This window comes from Onychomys torridus, chromosome 21 (assembly GCF_903995425.1).
Source record: "Onychomys torridus chromosome 21, mOncTor1.1, whole genome shotgun sequence".
Lineage (NCBI taxonomy): Eukaryota > Metazoa > Chordata > Mammalia > Rodentia > Cricetidae > Onychomys > Onychomys torridus.
The window spans coordinates 21,287,541-21,305,690 of record NC_050463.1 but is presented as its reverse complement, the minus strand read 5'-3'; the positions used below and the strand labels follow the sequence as shown (position 1 = coordinate 21,305,690).

The window sequence follows — 18,150 nt, the reverse complement described above, 5'->3', positions numbered from 1 at the left end:
GGAAGCCTGTTGTTCTGTTTTGTTTTTTCTTTCTTCTCTTTTCTTTTCTTTCTTTTCTCCTTTTCTTTCTTTCCTTTTTTAAACTGAGACAGATTAACTCTTTCTTTGGGATTTGTTTCAGTTTGGAGAAAAATGTTTTATGATTATCTTTTTTATGTTTTTTTTTTTTTCATTCCAATGTCATTAATGTAGCATCCACAACAACCTGCTGCTTTTCTAATCAAAGATGGTTGTGACGGGCAAACACCACGGAACGTGTTGATGGCTGAGTGTGGCTCACTGGGAGGAGACGCTGTCAAGCATGGTGCTGAGCGGCCTGGGCCTTGGGTTCCTCTATTGCTCAGTGCGTGACCTTGGCCCAGACAATGACATCTCTCTCAGAGCATCAATTCAGGCCCCCATGAAAACTGGAGCTGAGTACAGACAGATGGTAGGGAGGGCCACAGGCTTTTGCGTGTGAAAGTTTGTCATAACATTACAGGCCTGAGCTGAGTCTGAACTCCAGTCAATTCAGCCTTGCCCAACTCCACATTAGACTTGGCATTCCCCTCCAGCTCACAAATATTTCGTGTGTGTGTGTGTGTGTGTGTGTGTGTGTGTGTGTGTGTGTGTGAGAGAGAGAGAGAGAGAGAGAGAGAGAGAGAGAGTAACAAGGAAGAAAACTAACGCTCTCAGACAGGCTTCTACCTGCCGGGCACTGAGCTAAGATCACCTTCATGTCCTGACTTGATTCAGGAGGCCGGAACGGCTTGAGAAATGAGCAAATGGAGGCTGGACGAGGGCTAAATAGTTTGACCAATTGCAGCACCCATTGCTACAGTCAGCTCTTCAAACGCAGGCCTGTGTGAGCTCACAGAACAGGATCTGCACTGTACTGACAGTGCTGCCCTCTCCTCACTTACTTAATGCTAATTAAGAAAAGATGGATGAGTACATGCCCTAATACACAACGTGCATGTTGCATAAAAAGGATTATACAGCAATAGCCCCAAAGTAGTCAAGCCTGTTTCTTTCTGGAGTGGCGGACCATCACAGAAAAGGGGTTGTGTAGAGTGAATCCTTTACAATTAGAATGCATGTATGTGCCACATTTGCAATTAAAATAAAATCATATGGGTGACAACAGTGGTTGGCATGCATAGTTGCAGCCACGGCTATCACCACTGAGGGCCCCCCGCAGAAAAGAGTGCATACTCACTCTGCCTGAAGTAGATGGGACCCTCACACCAGCTCACCAGAAGTAGGGTGCGGATTGGTGTGGTGGATGGTTCTGACTAAAATCGCTGAGCAGCTGGGTGACCGGGATCAAGTCACTGAGAAGTTTGATTATGTGTTGGCTGAAGACGGGACAGTGCAGTACAAGTATGAACCGGTTCCCTCCAAGCCAACGATCGGGAACCACCCTTTGGGAGGGGCTCTTTCAGGACTTGATCAGCTTCTGCCTCTGCTACACCACCCTACTCAGACTGCCCAAGAATCGTGCAACCTTGTTGAGTTACAGAACGGTACGCTCAACATTTTGCCCATCCACAGCTGCACCCTAGAGGAAGCAGGTCAAGTTCTCTGAACTGGACAAAAAGGAGAAGATCCGGGAGAAGTTTGTGGAAGCCCTGAAGACAGAATTTGCTGGCAAGGGCCTGAGATTCTCCCTAGGAGGCATGATAAGCTTTGGGTGTCCTATCCCCTAAGACTGGGATAAATACTACTGCCTCAACAGCCTAGATGAGGACAGCTTCGACATCACCCACCGTGGTGGCACTGTGTTCCCCAAAACATTGTGCACCCTAATAAACTTATCTGGGGTCAGAGAACAGAACAGCCACAATATTAAGCATAGAGGTTAGGCAGTGGCACTCACACCTTTAATCCTAGCTTCAGAGACAGAAATACCTCTGGATCTCTGTGAGTTCAAGGCCACATTGGAAACAGCCAGGCTTGGTGACACACACCTTTAATCCCAAGAAGTGAACCTTTAATCCCAGGGAGTGATGGCAGAAAGTAGGAAGATATATAAGGCATGAAGACCAGAAACTAGAAGCATTTGCCTGGTTAAGCTTTTAGACTTTGGAGCAACACAGTTCAGCTGAGACCCCTTCGGATGAGGACCCAGAGGCTTCCAGCCTGAGGAAACAGGATCAGCTGAGGAACTGGAGAGGTGAGGTAGCTGTGGCTTGTTCTGTTTCTCTGATCATCCAGCTTTCACCCCAATACCTGGCTCAGGTATGATTTTATTAATAAGACTCTTTAAGATTCCTGCTATAACCCACTTCTTTGGGAATGAACCAGTCCTCGTAGGATCTTGAGATCTGTGGGGACCCCCCGGACTATCGCTCATAGCCCTCAGGACACTGTACAAGGATGCAAGGCGCTTTTCTTCCCAGAGACAGCCCACGAGGCATGACAGTGCCCACAGCTGAGCACTGGGACCTTTAAAGAGCTCTGACCGTGGGGTACCAATGTCCCCCTCCCTCTGTCCCTACATGTAACTTCCGGTGGGCCACCACAAGGCCCACCCACACAGGACCAGGGTCTGTGTCGCAACTGTCCCCAGCCAGGTGGGTCCCGATGAGACCCATTCCTGCACTCTACACAGATGGCCCTGGCCTCTGATGCTGCTAGTCTTTGGGACAGAACAGGATTCACCCCAATGGGAGCCATGTGAGTTATGCTCTGGAGCCTGCTAGCCACAGACTAACATAGAGTGGCAGGAAAGGGGCATGGCTCAGGGGACTTTTTCACAGATATTAAAGTTCCCAAGACAAACAACAACAATAATAATAATATACGAAGTGAACCAGGTAATGCCCGAAGTCCCTTCCACCTGTACAGGGCTCCTTATCCAGCAACCAGCTCCCCTGCTGCCTGCAGACACACTCAACGGTGTGATTTTGCTAACACTGTGGGACAATTTTGCCATCTAGTGGCCACTTTAGAAATTACATCCTCATCTCTGTCTCGCAAGCGCACCACCACGCTAGGCTTCTAAATGTGGGTATTGTTTCTGAAGACACACACAAATACAAAAATTAAGAACCTAGAAGCAAAGAACATACCCAAAGATGTGGAAATTGTTAGGTGTATTAGTGTACTTCAGGGATTCAGTACTTTATGAACTACTAAAGGTAAATTTGAATTATTAAAGAAATTGACTTTCAGAGGTTTCTGGGGAGTACTATTGAGTGAGGAAAAGAGCCAGATTGCAGAAAGGAAAATCTTCATACATACACATACATACATACATACATACAATAAACAATGGAAAGAATATGTCTAGATGAATATCAACTAAAGAAAGAAAATCACAAGGTTGAATAATATACTAACTTGCCGGCAGATTATCTGGGCAAATAACTTCAAGATGCCCAAACAAATTACCAAAGACAGTAAGGACAGTCCCACCTAAGATGACTGTATTGTCCCCACTGAATCCTCTGCAGTGTGTTGCCCCCCACTCCCCGGTGAGTGAGGGGCATGGAGGAGTATTGAACACCTTATACGAGAGTTTATACTCATATGAGCATATGCACATGGACACATGGACACACACACACGGTGGGTTGGGGGCAGGGAGTCCACCCATCTATCCCAAAGTCATTCTGAGGACCAGATAAGATGGTGTGTTTCAACACTGTGCTGCAGGAATGGTGGGATGGTACACTGTGTGCCCCACGGGGACTGGCAGACATAAAGTACTCAGTAAATGGTACTTCCGCTACTGCCCCATTGTTGCTAAAAAGAAGAGCATGTTTAGGCCCCATGGAATCTTGAGCACTCCGTGTCTAGAAGGTCAGACAGGGTCAGATGACCAGCTGTCACTCAAGTTACAGAAGACACTGGGCAACTGAGTCAAATGGATCTGGGAGTCCACAGATCTGGGAGTTTGTCTTTCTGATGAGCACATCACAGGCCCAGAAATGCCTTGAGTTCCTCCAATTCCACACCACCTCCCCAGTACCTGGTGGAAATAATCACACATATACACGGAAGACCTTTGGCCAGGGTGGAGGGGAGGAAGGGGGTACTGGAGCTACGGTTCTCCCTCTCACTGCACAATGCCTGGCATTTGCTGAATCCATGTTTCTTGAATGAAATGTCTATTGACGGCCTTGCCTTCTTCACCTCATTCTCTGTTTAGCGGAGACATGGCACATTCCTTGACCACGGAGAACAGCGAGGCTGGACATCAGATTGCAGTACTCCTCTTGACTTGTACAAGTGACAAGTGATGCCTACTCATACTTCCTTCACACCAAACTCCTCTGCCACAAACCAACATTGACCTTGTTGTCACAGAAGGATTCTTCACTGCTCCCAAGTGCATGCTCACGCCAGGCCGGGGAAGCCCATGAACCCATAATTAAAATGCAGTCTGTTACAGGTAGGATAACGATGTTGACAATCAGCTCCATCTAAGGACCCCTAAGAGTCACTAGACCTTGAGTACGAATCTTGACAAAGGTTTTACTAAGCAATAGAGACATTTAAATCAAAATCCCAGGAAAGTATCTTGCCCCACTTAGAACCGCTAGTAGCAAGAAGACAAGAAGTGTCACGCCAGCCACTGATGACATGGAAATAAGGGAACTCTAATACACTGTCGATGCAGGAGTGAATTCATGCAGGACACGTTATTATAGTAAAATGTAAAAGTTAAAAATATATGATTTTTTAGTGTAAACCACCTTGAGAAGGGTTTTTGATAGAAGTCATCCTGGTCCCCAGTGCCTTTGGAAGCAGGTCACCATAAGCTCCAATTTCCTCTGCTCCAAAGCTGTCTTTGAACTTGCCACACCTGCACTGTGTTTTTTTTTATTCTGTTTCAGGAAAACACTGTTATTCTACAGAAGTCTTCTATTTCTCTGCTAGCCTCAGAGCCTCTCTGGGCAGCAGATGGAACACAAATGTCTACAGTCACTAGGGCCTCATACTCAAAACAGCAACTTTGGAAAGAACCGGGGCAAACTTTCAAATCTCGCGTCTGGCCTGGGGTAAATCAATGTGTGTCTCTTCCTCTGAGGCACAGACAAGGGAGGTTATTTCACAACAACAGTGTAAGAAAAGCGTCTAGTACAGAGCCTAGTGGATGGTGGGTGATCGGGATGTGATTCCTCTCCTCTGCAGAAGAGTTTGGGAGAAGCCACATGCTTATGACCTCCCCTTTCCCCTTTGAACGCCAGTCCCTGTCCATCTTCATACTGCTTGTCCATGTGCACAACACCAACGTATCCCCATAACTGGCTAAATCTGAAGGTTGAGAAACTCCAATTGGATACCAAAGGAAAAGGACGAGAAAAATCAAGTTCTGGCTTCACATATTTCCCCACTATTGGGTCAGCGAGCTGGATGCAGGATTCTAGCAAATGCCATAGCTGTGGTTAGTCATGAATCTCTCTCTGCAGAAAGCTGATCCCTGTGGGTTTCTGTAACCACCTCCTCCCCTTGACATAATGGTCCCAAGACTCCTGAACCCGGAATCATGCACACTATTAGCTCCCCCTAATTCTGCACCACGATAAGCAGCCCTCATTTTTTTTTTCCTTTTTGAAATACTCTTTAGTTGCCTCCATCAGGGTGGCGTCTGATTCCTACTAGAATTTAACTGACTTAACCATAGCCCACAAAACAGAGAAAGCACCTGTAACAGTCCATGGTACCTGTGCCAAACACACCAGATACTGACACACATGTGCAATGCACACCAGCATTTATTCAACACAGAATCACACTCACATAAGCACGCACTTACATGTCTGTACACAGCCATTCACACATACATACATACATATGTATGCATGCACACTTGTGAATGTATTTGTATGTGTGCATGCATGTGTATGCATATATGCGTGACTGTTGGTGTATGCATACAGTGAGTATAGCTGAATTGGTCAACTCCAGATTCAGTGACACAAATGAAGTGGAAATGACTAAGGATAATGTTCAACATCAACCTCTGGTACCTGCATGCATGCACACACGTGCACACGCACATACGTAATAATAGGAAAGCTTCATGATATCTAGGAAAATGATTTGACCCAAATTCATAAGCAACAAAAGCAAAAGTAGAGAAGTTGAACTGCATAAAACTAAAAAGCTTCTACACAGCAAAGGAAATAATCTGCAGAGTGAAAAATCAACCTCCAGGATAGAGTAAAATGGCCATAAACCATCCAGTAAGGGGCTAATATCCAAGATACGCAAGAAACTCCTACAACTCAATAGTGAAGAAACTAGTCATTTAAAATTGGGCGGAGGTGTTGATCAGACACTTCACAGAAGGCATTCCAAAGGCAGCCGATGTATAAATGTACTTAACAGAGCCCATCACGAAGAAAATACAAGTCAAAGTGAGATACCACCTCACACCTATTAGGGTGGCTTTTCTTTTAAAAAAAAAGAAAAAAGCAAATGCTGGCAAGAATGGGATACTGAATTCTCTGTGCATTGTTGGTGGGGTACACAATGGTGTAGCCACTATGGAAACAGTATGGATGTTCTTTCACACACACACACACACACACACACACACACACACACACACACACATTTGCCTTGGGGGCAACACAGGAGGAATTGTTATGGGAGGAGGAGTGGAAATTGTGTGTAACACGGTACTCCTGTATAAAATTCGTGTGTGTGGTGTGTGTGTGTGTGTGTGTGTGTGTGTCACATAATCCAAATCCCACTTTCGAGCATAGGCAGCCCAAACTTTTAAGTCAAGCTCTCAAAGAGATTTCTGCACCCTTATATTTATTCTAGTATCATTTACAGTTTTAAACAAATTCTGCAGCTTATCCCAGTGCTCACACCCCACAAAAGCAGTTCTCCATGGGTGGTGATTTTGAAGCCAGGACACAGCATTTCTTGTTCATGTAAACCATGCACAAACCTACTTCAACAAGTTGATTTTCCTAAGCCAGTTGTTGTTTAACAAATGTTCCTGGGACAAGCAGAGACCTACACTAGAATATATGAGCCTGAATCCAAACACACCTTAAAGACCTGAAAGCCAACACAGAAACTAAACACTTCTAGAAGAAAGCTCAGGGAAATAGCTCAATGACTTCAAATTAGTGGTGTCTTCTTAAGGGAGACTCAAGACTCCTGGTTCTTGGGGCTAAAGAGGTGGCTCAGTGGTTAAGAGCACTTACTACTCATGCAGAGGATCTCTGTTCAATTCCCAACACCGGAGTGGAGGTTAACAACTGTCATTAACTCTAATTCCATGGGCTCTTCTGATCTCTGTGGGCACCAGGGTGCACACATAGGATGTGGACATACATTCAGGCAGGCAAAACACTCATGCACATAAAAAGAATTTAAAGGTTATCTTTTTTTTCTTTTAAAAAGATTCATGTACCATAAAGAAAAGAAACATTATATTTAAATTTTTTCTGTTCACCAAATAACACCACTAACAAAAAGAAAAGATAAATTATTGCCTGGATGTAGCTACTTTTAGTGTACATATGTGACCAAAAAAAGCCTATGTCTAGCATATGCAAATAAACAAATCATCAATAAAAAATAAAAAGGCTCTGTTTAAAATGTACAACATGGATTAGACTCTTCTAAGCAGATAGGCCACAATGTCCAATTGGTACCGACAACATCATTAGACATCAAGGAAATAAAAATTAAAACCACAATTAGAATTACTTTATTCCCACTAGCATGATGAAAATTAAAAGGACTAATAACATGTTGATAAAAATGTTTACCTCAGCTCTCACACACTGCTGCTCAGTGTGTATGTGGCACAGCTGTATTGGGTGACTGTGAGTTGTCAACTGTTCAGTCCTGCAGAAATTATACATCAGTCACAAAGAAGATTTTCGCCACCAGTCTATAAGAAGTGAGCATTTCCGTGTCATCTCACCAACAAACAACTTGCCTCTATTTTCCTTTGCTGGCCATGGTAACATAAAGCAGCTGGAGCTACAGTCTTACAGCTTTGTTTCCATCGACTCTAACTTAGAGGGCTTTGTGACATTTCATTATTAGATCTGCAAAGTCCTAGGGCACCATTTACACTTCCCATCCCCAACATTTCACAAATGAATGGAGACCAGAGAGATGGAGCGCTTCACCTACTGTTTCCCATCTGCTTAAGACCAGAGTCCAGATCCTCCAACCCTTATCCTAGGCTTTCTTCCCACCTTCTTCCCCTCACAGCCTCTCCAGTCAGAATTGGAAAGAGAGATCCCCGAAGGAGCAAGAGAATGTGAACCCCTGACATTACATCTTACCCTTTATCTTTAAATGTGACTTTTTTTTAGATCTCTGTCATGGCAATTGCTTGTTGTGTTTCAGAGGAGAGAAGTTTTAAAGCTGAAAAAGGAAATAAATGCCAGCAAGCTTCCTGCTGGCTCCCTTGAGAGATGCCTGATTCAGGAGGCAGGTGCTGAGTGGGCTATCTAAGACAGTGCCAAGTTGTCCCAGGCAGGCAGGCATGAGAAGGAAGCAGGCTTCCTTAGCTTCCTGATCAAGTCTAACCAGCAGCTTTCCATTGCTCCTGGTGGTACTTAGCCTGGAGGCCTGGAAGCTGGCATCCCGGAAGTTGATCTAGTTGTGAAGCCCACTGTTATCCTGTGTACTGTCTCGGCCTTCCTTCTATCTTACTGCTGAGACTGGTGGCAGAGAGAAGTTTAGATGAGCATCCTTTCCCTCCTGAATTAGGCATTCGAGCCTGTCGGATGATGTAAGAAGAGGGAGACATGGAGATGTCAATCCTAGGATTCAGCAATGTGGCCCTCAGCTGGAGACAGAGGCTAAAGGTAAATAGGAAAATAGTGAAGGGTTGTTCTTCTGCAATAAGATGAACGGGGAAAACTGAGCCCAGGTCCAGCCGTGGATGAGGGAAAATACCAGGGATGTAACAAGACACGTTGCCCCTTAGAGCCATGTGTGAAGACGATCCAGCAGGAAGGTGCTCTGGACAGAACAGCAGCTCAGATCACAGAATCTCTACCACAGCTCTGTTGGTCTCTTCACAGCACATGGCAGTTTAGGATTTCAAACCCAATTCTTTGTTTGTTTGTTCTCTATTCCCCACCTGAGCAAGTTTCCCAGGGCAGTTTCTGAGATTCAGCAGTCACCCAAGGAAAGTTATCTGTGGAGATTATTAAATGGACAGGTGACGCCTATGACCTCATTCCCAAAGATGCAAAAATCTCTTGTATTGTACAAAGGACAGATTTCTGAAGATTCCTGAATTGCAGCCAGAGTTTTTCAGGCACAAGGCCACACTCCAGAATACCCAACCTGCAAGGTTCAACCACCTGTCCAGTGCACCAAATTAAAGAGACTAATAATGAAAGATAAAAGAGGAAGATGTATTTCAATGTGGCCATATTTGGAAGAGGGACAGATAAAGCAGTCAAGTGACCCCCAAATCCCCCTTCAATCCAGGTACTGATGTTTAGGTTTAAACACAGGAAGACTTGAGGGTAAGGCCAAGAAGCACATGTAATTAAGCAATCCTAGGCAAAATGGTTGATGGCCACTATCCTCACGCTATAAGGCTGTCTGAGGAAATGCATGTTGTTTGAAGGGACAAGCTGGTTCCAGGAGATGACTACTTCTGTCTGTCCCAGAGTGCATTACTCCCTTCTGGATCATGGCCCTCATCCGGAGTTGGTCTAACCTGCAGAGTTTTGCTCTTCCTGGAACCCAAAGTGGCCCTGGGTTTAGGACAAAGACTTATCTCTGCACCTGCAGCCTTGAAGGGAGATGACCTAGGTTAGATAGACAGTCCTTGAGCAAAATTAACATGGCAATAAAGAAGACGGTGCAAGTGAAAGGCAGAGACACCAGGCCTTCATCCTTCACTCGCGCACCTTGTGGGTCCACGTGGGAAGTCAACATCTCTTAGCAAAGCCTAAGTGTCTATCTCAGAATCCCATGTGGCTGACAAGAGCCCCACTCTGCCATTAGACAGGGACAACAGTCAACATTCATCAAGAGGTTCTTCTCATGTTCAAGCACTTCCACATCCATTAGCCGAACCTCACAAATACTGTCTTCACCTCTTACCATCTTTTCTTTTTAAACACAGATGCTGTGGCTTCGACAAAGAGAAGTGGCTTGCCCTAAATCACCACATTAATGAAGCAGGAAACACTTCAGCTACCTCCAAGTCCACTGCTAACCCTCTGACCCCACCATCAGCCTAGCTGTGAATATGCATCACAGAGGAGCACGACTGTCCCATTTCTGCCAAAGGCAAGCGGAGACTTCTGGACACTCTTCCTTTGTTAACGGCAGCAAGGCTTACAGTAAGAGGCCAAACTCCACGTGACTACTACTACCCCTTGGATGAGAGGGTTTGAAATAAGAACAAGGAGAGCCGAAGGTAATCTCTCCTGCTAGCAGACTAGGAGGAGACAAGCCAAAGAGGAAAGATTCAAATGAGAAAGGGAGTGTCCCCAGCCAGTGACCAAACAGTGACATCAGATGCAAGTAACAGCTTATCTCCCACACAGGTAAGGAAGACATGCCCTGCTCCTCAGGAGAGGGCAGCCAGCCACTGACCTGTGTCTGCTCCCATCACGCCACCTGCATTCACAGCCTCCTTTGTCAGAGGAGCAAAGCACCAGGCATCTACTGAAACTCTCCTTGTTGGTAACAATGCCAACCTTATGGATTTGCACAGCTGCATCTCCTCCGAAGACTATAAGGCCTCCCCTGCATAGTATCTAGAGCCCTCTGGTACTGTGTAACAAAACACTCCCAGGGTGCTATGTGGTGGTAGAAATGTGCATTGAGCTGTTTTAAGTAAGGCATTTCAGCCTTTACATCATCCTTCCTCCAACTCAGCTTAACAAATTTCCCTTCTGATTATGTTTTGGAAACACTGACTTTTTTTTTTATCAGAACCTGAAAGAACAACTGTATCCCTCTCCTCTGGCCAAATTCCTGCATCTTTTCTATGGCTCTACTACCAAGTGTCAGCTTCTCTCCCCAGGTTCAAAGCTAGCCCAGAACTCTCGCCTCTTTCCCACACTCTGATGTTTTTCTGATTTCCTTTGTCTCATTCATTTTCATTTGTAGACACATACATTGACTTGCCCTAGACCCTACATCAAGTCTTCACTGAAATAAAAATGCGTCATCTTCACTCTACCAGTCCCTAGCTGCAGACTGATGCCAAAGAGTCAAGAAAGGTGACCTTTTCAATTTATAGACACTCAGATTATAGCATTCCATGTATGAAAAGGAAATGGGGGGTTCCCAGTTTTAAATAGTGGGTCCCTCACACTAAAGACATACCTGTAGAAGTTCAGAAAAACCTATGTGTCCGAGAAAACACTAGCCTGAGCCCTACCGTTCTCCAGTTCAGGAAAGGACAAGAAGATGAGTTAAGTACATCTTAAGTACCAAGAATCTTGTGACCTTGAATAAGACCTTCTCTAGAGAGTGATTTCATCCTCATTTCACTGAAACAAGCTACTCACAGGCTCAAAGAATTCCAAATGTCATACAGAAGTCTTAGGGGCCTAAAGAAGACATTCTATAGAGACTGAGGAGAGAACACATAGTCTCATTTATTTTAACACATTAAAACAAGATTTGTAGGCTCTCTCAGCTTCATAAGGGAAGGTGTCTCAGCTGTCTCTATGAACCTAGTTTCTTATCACCTACAGAAGATCCTAATTATTTGATGAATGAAAAAAAACTAATAAGATGGTTATGAAGTTTACCCATTCTTAATGAATAGGATGACTCTGGACTCAACATTGACATTTCTGTCTATATTAGGGGAGGTTGAAATGATAATAGCAGATTTTCCTTATTTAGTGTGGTTTTATTTGCTGCATTTTAAGTGAAATGATATGCATTCTTGGTTTTAATGTTATAGCAAATATTACCAACAGAGATCCCAAAGATCCTAACTGAAATCCAAAGGACCCAATTCTCAGGGACCTTTAAATAATAGATTCCACATATTCTGACCCCAAAGATGTGCTTGTTCCAAAATTGTTCTCAAATTTTCACACAAAAGTCTGAACACTAACCATCCACAAAGAGAGAGACTCAACAACACACAGTTAAAAGGTTCATACCACATCATCAATTTCTACTTGAAAGAGGGTGGGGACTATGAGGCATGCAGCCCTCATTCCTGGCTCCCATATATCCCAACAGTGCAGCTGAAAAAGAAAAAATAAGAAGGATCCCTAAGAGCTATCCTAGAACCTGAAGTCAGTAGGTCGTTGTAGTCCAAACTTGGCAATGGAGAGGGTAGAAAACTAGCATTCATAAGTGTCCAGGGTTTACCCACCTCTGAACAGACACTGTACACACATCATGTCTTTGCTACCCACAACAGTGGTCCTCCATCAGTAGAACAATGCTGTGTAACAAAAGGATACTAGAGCAGAGACAGCTAAAAGGCATCAAAGCCATCACTCAAACTCCAAACCACAAGAGCCTCTGCCCCCTTTCTTCTGCCAAATTGTAGAGACACTAACAAAATTGTAAAAATACTACCAAAGTACCAGGGCCTTGGTCCTGATGCTGCCATCTGCTTCCGGTATAGAGAGAGAGACCACAAAATCAGCAGAACTGTTTGGATAAGAAACTCCAGAAATTGACTACCCAGGATCTACTCTTTCCTTCCTCTTTCCTTAAGAAATCCCATTTCTGTTCAACTCTATTCCTCCTTGATACAAGGAAGATCAGCAAATTGCTTACTCTGGGTGTAGATCCTGATGAATCTAAGAAGATTGAAGGGTAGCATTTTCCTGATGACACTTGCAATCACACAGTGCATGTGGGACCTAAAATAATCCAAATGAATTAAATGGAATCCTCTCACAAATATTAAGTGCTTAAGAAAGTCATCTCCCTTCACTCTCTCCATCTCTTCCCTGTCTCTCTCTCTCTTTCCTTTCCCTTTCTCCTAAATTTCCTACATGAAGTTGAGAGCCCATATCTTCCCAATTCCTATCCATGCCCGTCTTGTAACTTGGTCCTCAACACTGTGAAATGAAATGAAATAAGGAGGGAAAGACGGGAGGAGAGAGGGAGAAATGGAGGTCATTAAGAAACATGAAACTGGGCTGGCGAGATGGCTCAGCAGTTAAGAGCATTGGCTGTTCTTCCAGAGGTCCTGAGTTCAATTCCTAGCACCTACATGGTGGCTCACAACCATCTGTAATGAGATCTTGCGCCCTCTTCTGGCCTGCAGTCATACATGCAGACAGAACACTGTACACATAAAAAATAAATAAATCTTTTTTAAAAAGGAAGGAAGGAAGAAAGGAAGAGAGAAAGAGAGAAAGAAATAAAGAAAGAGAGAGAGAAAGAAAGAAAGAAAGAAAGAAAGAAAGGAAGGAAGGAAGGAAGGAAGGAAGGAAGGAAGGAAGATGAATGAAACCATGGAGGCTAGGGAATTTTAACTTGATTTTCAATTAAGGAGCTAAAATCTGAGAAAGAACTTTTGGCAAGCTCATGGCCCTAAGACAGTAATTTGGCTGAGAAGCAAAGATGCTACTTAGTGAAGAGATGAAAAGAGAAGCTCTATTTCCCCATGGCATGGGTTAATGTGTCTGATATTCTTCATTCCCTGTTTATAGATTCAGAATGACCAAAACAGGTCAGGTCAGGTGGGAGCCAAGAACAGTGGAATAAAGGGAGTCTTGCAGAGGGAAGAGGGAATTTAGGAACTAAAGGTCCGTGTGACCTTCTGGGCACTTCTGGTAGGCTGAAGGCTTTGGGATCTCCCAGAGGGGGGAAATACTATCCCCAGCCAATCAGTGGAAATGTGGGTGGGGAGTGGACCAGCGTCTAACAAACACTGTTCACAGCAATAGCAACGTGGAGATATTCCCTGACACAATTAGTGGGCTGTGAGCCGCTGCCAGGAAGTTAAAGAGCAAGGAAAGAAAACAAAGGAATAGAATGTGAGACACCCTCTTTTGTGAGCCCGGATGAGGCTGTCCGGAAAAAAATTAAAAACTTGAGTGTCAAGGCTAGAGAGACAGTTTAAGTGGCTAAGTGAGCTTCCGACTCTTCCAGAGGCCTCAAGTTCATTTCCCAGATATGGATCAGATGGTTCACAACCACTTGAAACTCCAGCTCCAGGGATTTCAATACCCTCTTCTGGCATCTGAATGCACACACATACATGTGGCATCCATTCACAAGATACACACACACACACACACACTTAAAAATTAAAAATGGAACCCTGAATTTCCTACAAATCCATTTTTTGATGACGGTGTGGCTATATCTGAATTCATGCTCAATTTCCAATTTACTTTATTTTAGCAGTGAAAGTCTCATACAGTTAGTTGGAAGTTCCTGAGTCCTAGGTGGGCTAGAATGCCTGGATACTCCCAAAACACCTGCTAGAGATGATTTTAATATCCCATCCAAAGCTCACATTGAAACCTAATCCTCAATGCAACAACATAAAATTGTGGACACCAGGAAGTGATTAGGTCATGAGAACAGAGCCTTGGTGAAGGGGGATAGGAATGCATTAGTTATCATGAGCTTGGGCTCTTCTCTGTCTCTTGTGACCATGTGTCCTGCTGCCATCTGCCAAGGCATGACACAGAAACTAGGCTGCTTCCAGATACTAAGCAGATGCCAGCACCCAAGCTATTGAACTTTCCAGCCTCCAGAACTGTGAATGAAACAAATGTTTCTTTATAAACTTCCCATTCTGTAAAGATAAAATAGAGTAGGAGACATCACCCAGCTCTCAGACTGGACGCATACTGGACCAACTATCTTCTTAGTTCATAGCAAAATAGTTCAACAAGAACCAAGAACATCAAAGATGAGGGATTAGCTAAGCCGAATGTGAGCCGCTAAAGTCACGTAATTAGCTTGTTGGGAAAGGAAGGCAACTCCAGAAAAGAAGAAACCCAGGCCTGGAGAACCAAAGAGGGGAGTGGGTGGTATCAAGATGTAGGCAAAAGTCTTCAGTCCACTGAGTACCGTACAGCAGATGTCAACCCTTGCTTACTTTGGGAAACTGCCAAGCATCTAATGAGCAAAAGAAAGGCTAGTTCAGAGGCCTCTTAAAAATAAATTAGCCAGGGAACAATTAAAGGCCTTAAATGAACAATTAGCCCAACTGGCAAAGACTTATAAATCTTCCCTTGATCAAAACATTTAGTTGAAATTATCCGCCTTCAGAGGCAAATTACTCTTTGTGAAATTAGTAGATGTGGGCATTAGGGTGATGAAGGGCTACAAGGAAAAAGGTCAATCCAGCACTTACTCAGAAAGAAGAGCTCTAAATTCTTTATTCAGAGCCCCGGTAATTAAATCAACAATGTAACTAACCAAGACAGGTGTCCTCGGTCATTGTTTGGCTATAACAGGGTACTCTGTTCTATTACCTTGGAGCAGACAGGTTATGTACCAAGCCAAGGAAAACACAAACCAAGTCACCTGCTATGGCCACCACTTTCAGTCCCTGGACCGAGCAGTAGAGTAGAGGAACCTGATGTTGCCAAATCTGATCTACTTGCTTTGATTCTCATTAATTGTCCCACATTGATACATATTTACTCTATACGGAACTGTGTTACATAAACACATTTTCATACAACTATATAATGTATTTTAAGCATGTTTCTCCCACCTTCTCCTACCCTTTTTTGTCCTTAGTCCCTCCCTCAGTCCCTTTATCATTATTGGTTGTTGGTTTTTTTTTTTTTTGGGGGGGGTGCATGCATGTATGTGTGCATGTGCACATGCCTGCATGCATTCATTCATGCGTGTGTGTGTGTGTGTGTGTGTGTGTGTGTGTGTGTGTGTTGAAGATGTGTTACATTTGTTTATGCTGTGGAATATTTGTTTAACAACACAAAGATGTGTTGCATTCTTCCTTGTTACATTTGTTTAACTCTGTGAAGCTGTGTTACTGTGCCTGTCTAAAACACCTGATTGGTCTAATAAAGAGCTGAATGGCCAATAACAAGGCAAAAGAAAGGATAGGTGTGGCTGGCAGGCATAAAGAATATATGGAAGAGAGAGAGAGGAGTGAGAAAAGGAGGAGAGGAGGACACCAGGGGCCAGCCACCCAAGTCATGCAGCCAGAAACAGAGTAAGAAGGAATATATATATATATAATAAAAAGAAGTAAAAGCCCAGAGGCAAAAGGTAGATGAGATAATTTAAGAAAAGATGGCTAGAAATAAGCCAAGCTAAGGCTGGGCATTTATAAGTAAGAATAAGCCTCCGTGTATTTATTTGGGAGGTGGGTGGCAGGCCCCCCAAAGAGCAAAGAGTAAAAAAAAAAAAGTGTGTGTGTGTGTGTGCATGTGTGTGTGTGTGTGTGTGTGTGTGTGTGTGTGTACATGCATGCACTCATGTACATTCCTTTGTAGGCAAGTGTGTAAGCAAATGCACATCAAAGCCAATGGTCAACCTCAGTGTATCAGTCCTCAGTCACCATTTACCTCGCCTTTAGAGACAAGGTCTCTCCAGTTGTTTAGTTTGAACTGTTTGGGAGGCCCCCAGGCAGGGGGATCAGGATCTGTCCCTGGTGTATGGGAAGGAATTTTGGAACTCAGTGCCTATGGTGTGACACCTTGCACAGCCTTAGTGCAGGGGTGAGGAGTTTGGACCTGCCTCAGCTGAGTGTGCCTGGCTCTGCTGACTCCCCATGGGAGACTTTGACTTAGGAAATGTGGGGATGGGGGGTGGGTTAGGGGGTAAGACTGGGGGTGGAAAGAGGGAAGGGGGATCTGTAGTTGGTATGTAAAGTGAATAGAATATTTCTTAATAATAATAAAAAATACAAAAAACAAGGTCTCTCATTGGTCTGGCACTCATCAAGTAAGCAAAGCCAGCTGGGCCAGTGAGACACCCCATCCCACCCCACCTCACCCCCAGCTTTTAAGTACATGAGTTTTTGGAATCAAATTAAAAACCACCTGTTTCCAAGGCAAGCACTTTATCGAGTGAGAAATCACTCCCAGGGACCTGTTAGTCCCTTTTCAATCCTAGACAGTGTCATATCTACTTTCATGCAATGTGTATTTATTGTTTTATATACATGTACAGAACCTAGGCTCCATAAATGAGGGGGAAATGTAATATTTGTCTTTCTGAGTCTGACTTTATTTAATATATCTCCAGTTTCATCTGTTTTCTTCTTAATGATATGGCTTTGTTCTTCTTGGACAAAAAAAAAATTGTGTATATATACCACACTGTGCTTATCCATCTCCCTGTTCACAGACACTAGTCCAACCACTTTGGAAATCAGCATATAGGTTCCTCTTATAAACTAAAACTATATCTTCTATATGACCCAGCTACACTGGTCCGAAGTGTGTACCCAGAAGCCTCCACATCAACGTATCCCTGAGATACTCACATATGAGTGTTTCACTCTCATTGAAAGGCATCCTGTCTTCTGCACTTGATGTAGAACGAATGTTTAATTAGACTCAGTCACTTTAACTGCTCTATATTGGACAGTCCGATCACTTAGACCAGTGCTTCTCAGACACTTATATTTGTCATACACAAAGAAGTGGAAATTGTTGACATGTAATAAGTACCAACCAAGGATGCCGCAGAACTCTGGAGAGTGGAAGGATAGCCCCCAACAACATCCCACAGTCTCAGTGGTGCCATTGTCAGAAGACTTTGATGGAGTTTCACCCTCGAATCTACTCTAAACATAAAAAGAAAGGCTTTTGTTGATAAATTAGTAGCACTAGTGTGGACAATCAGTTGATTGGTTGATTGGTTGGTTTGAGACAAAATCTCTAGTCCAAGCTGACCTCAAATTCCCTATGAAGATGAGAATGACCTTGAACTTCTGATCCTCCTGCCTCCACCTCCCAAATGCTGAGATTATAGGCATGCACCATTGCCTTGGTTTTGGGTTACTATTACTATGATAAAACACTGTGACCAAAGCAAGCTGGGAAGGAAAAGGTTTATTCCATTTATACTACCATATCACAGTTCATCATCAAAGGAAATCAGGACAGGAACTCAAGCAGGGCAGGAACCTGGAGGCAGGAGCTGAAGCAGAGGCCACGGAGGAGTGCTGCTTACTGGCTTGCTCTCCATGGCTTGCTCAGCCTGCTCTTTTATAGAACACAGGACCACCAGCTCAGGAATGGTACCACCCATAGTGAACTGGGCCCTCCCTCATTGATC

General features: G+C 44.0%; 1 pseudogene; it reads left to right on the top strand.

Moving 5' to 3' along the window:
* The first annotated feature begins 301 nt into the window (after positions 1-301).
* On the top strand, positions 302-4,226 carry LOC118571492 (annotated as a pseudogene).
* The last annotated feature ends 13,924 nt before the right edge of the window (positions 4,227-18,150 follow it).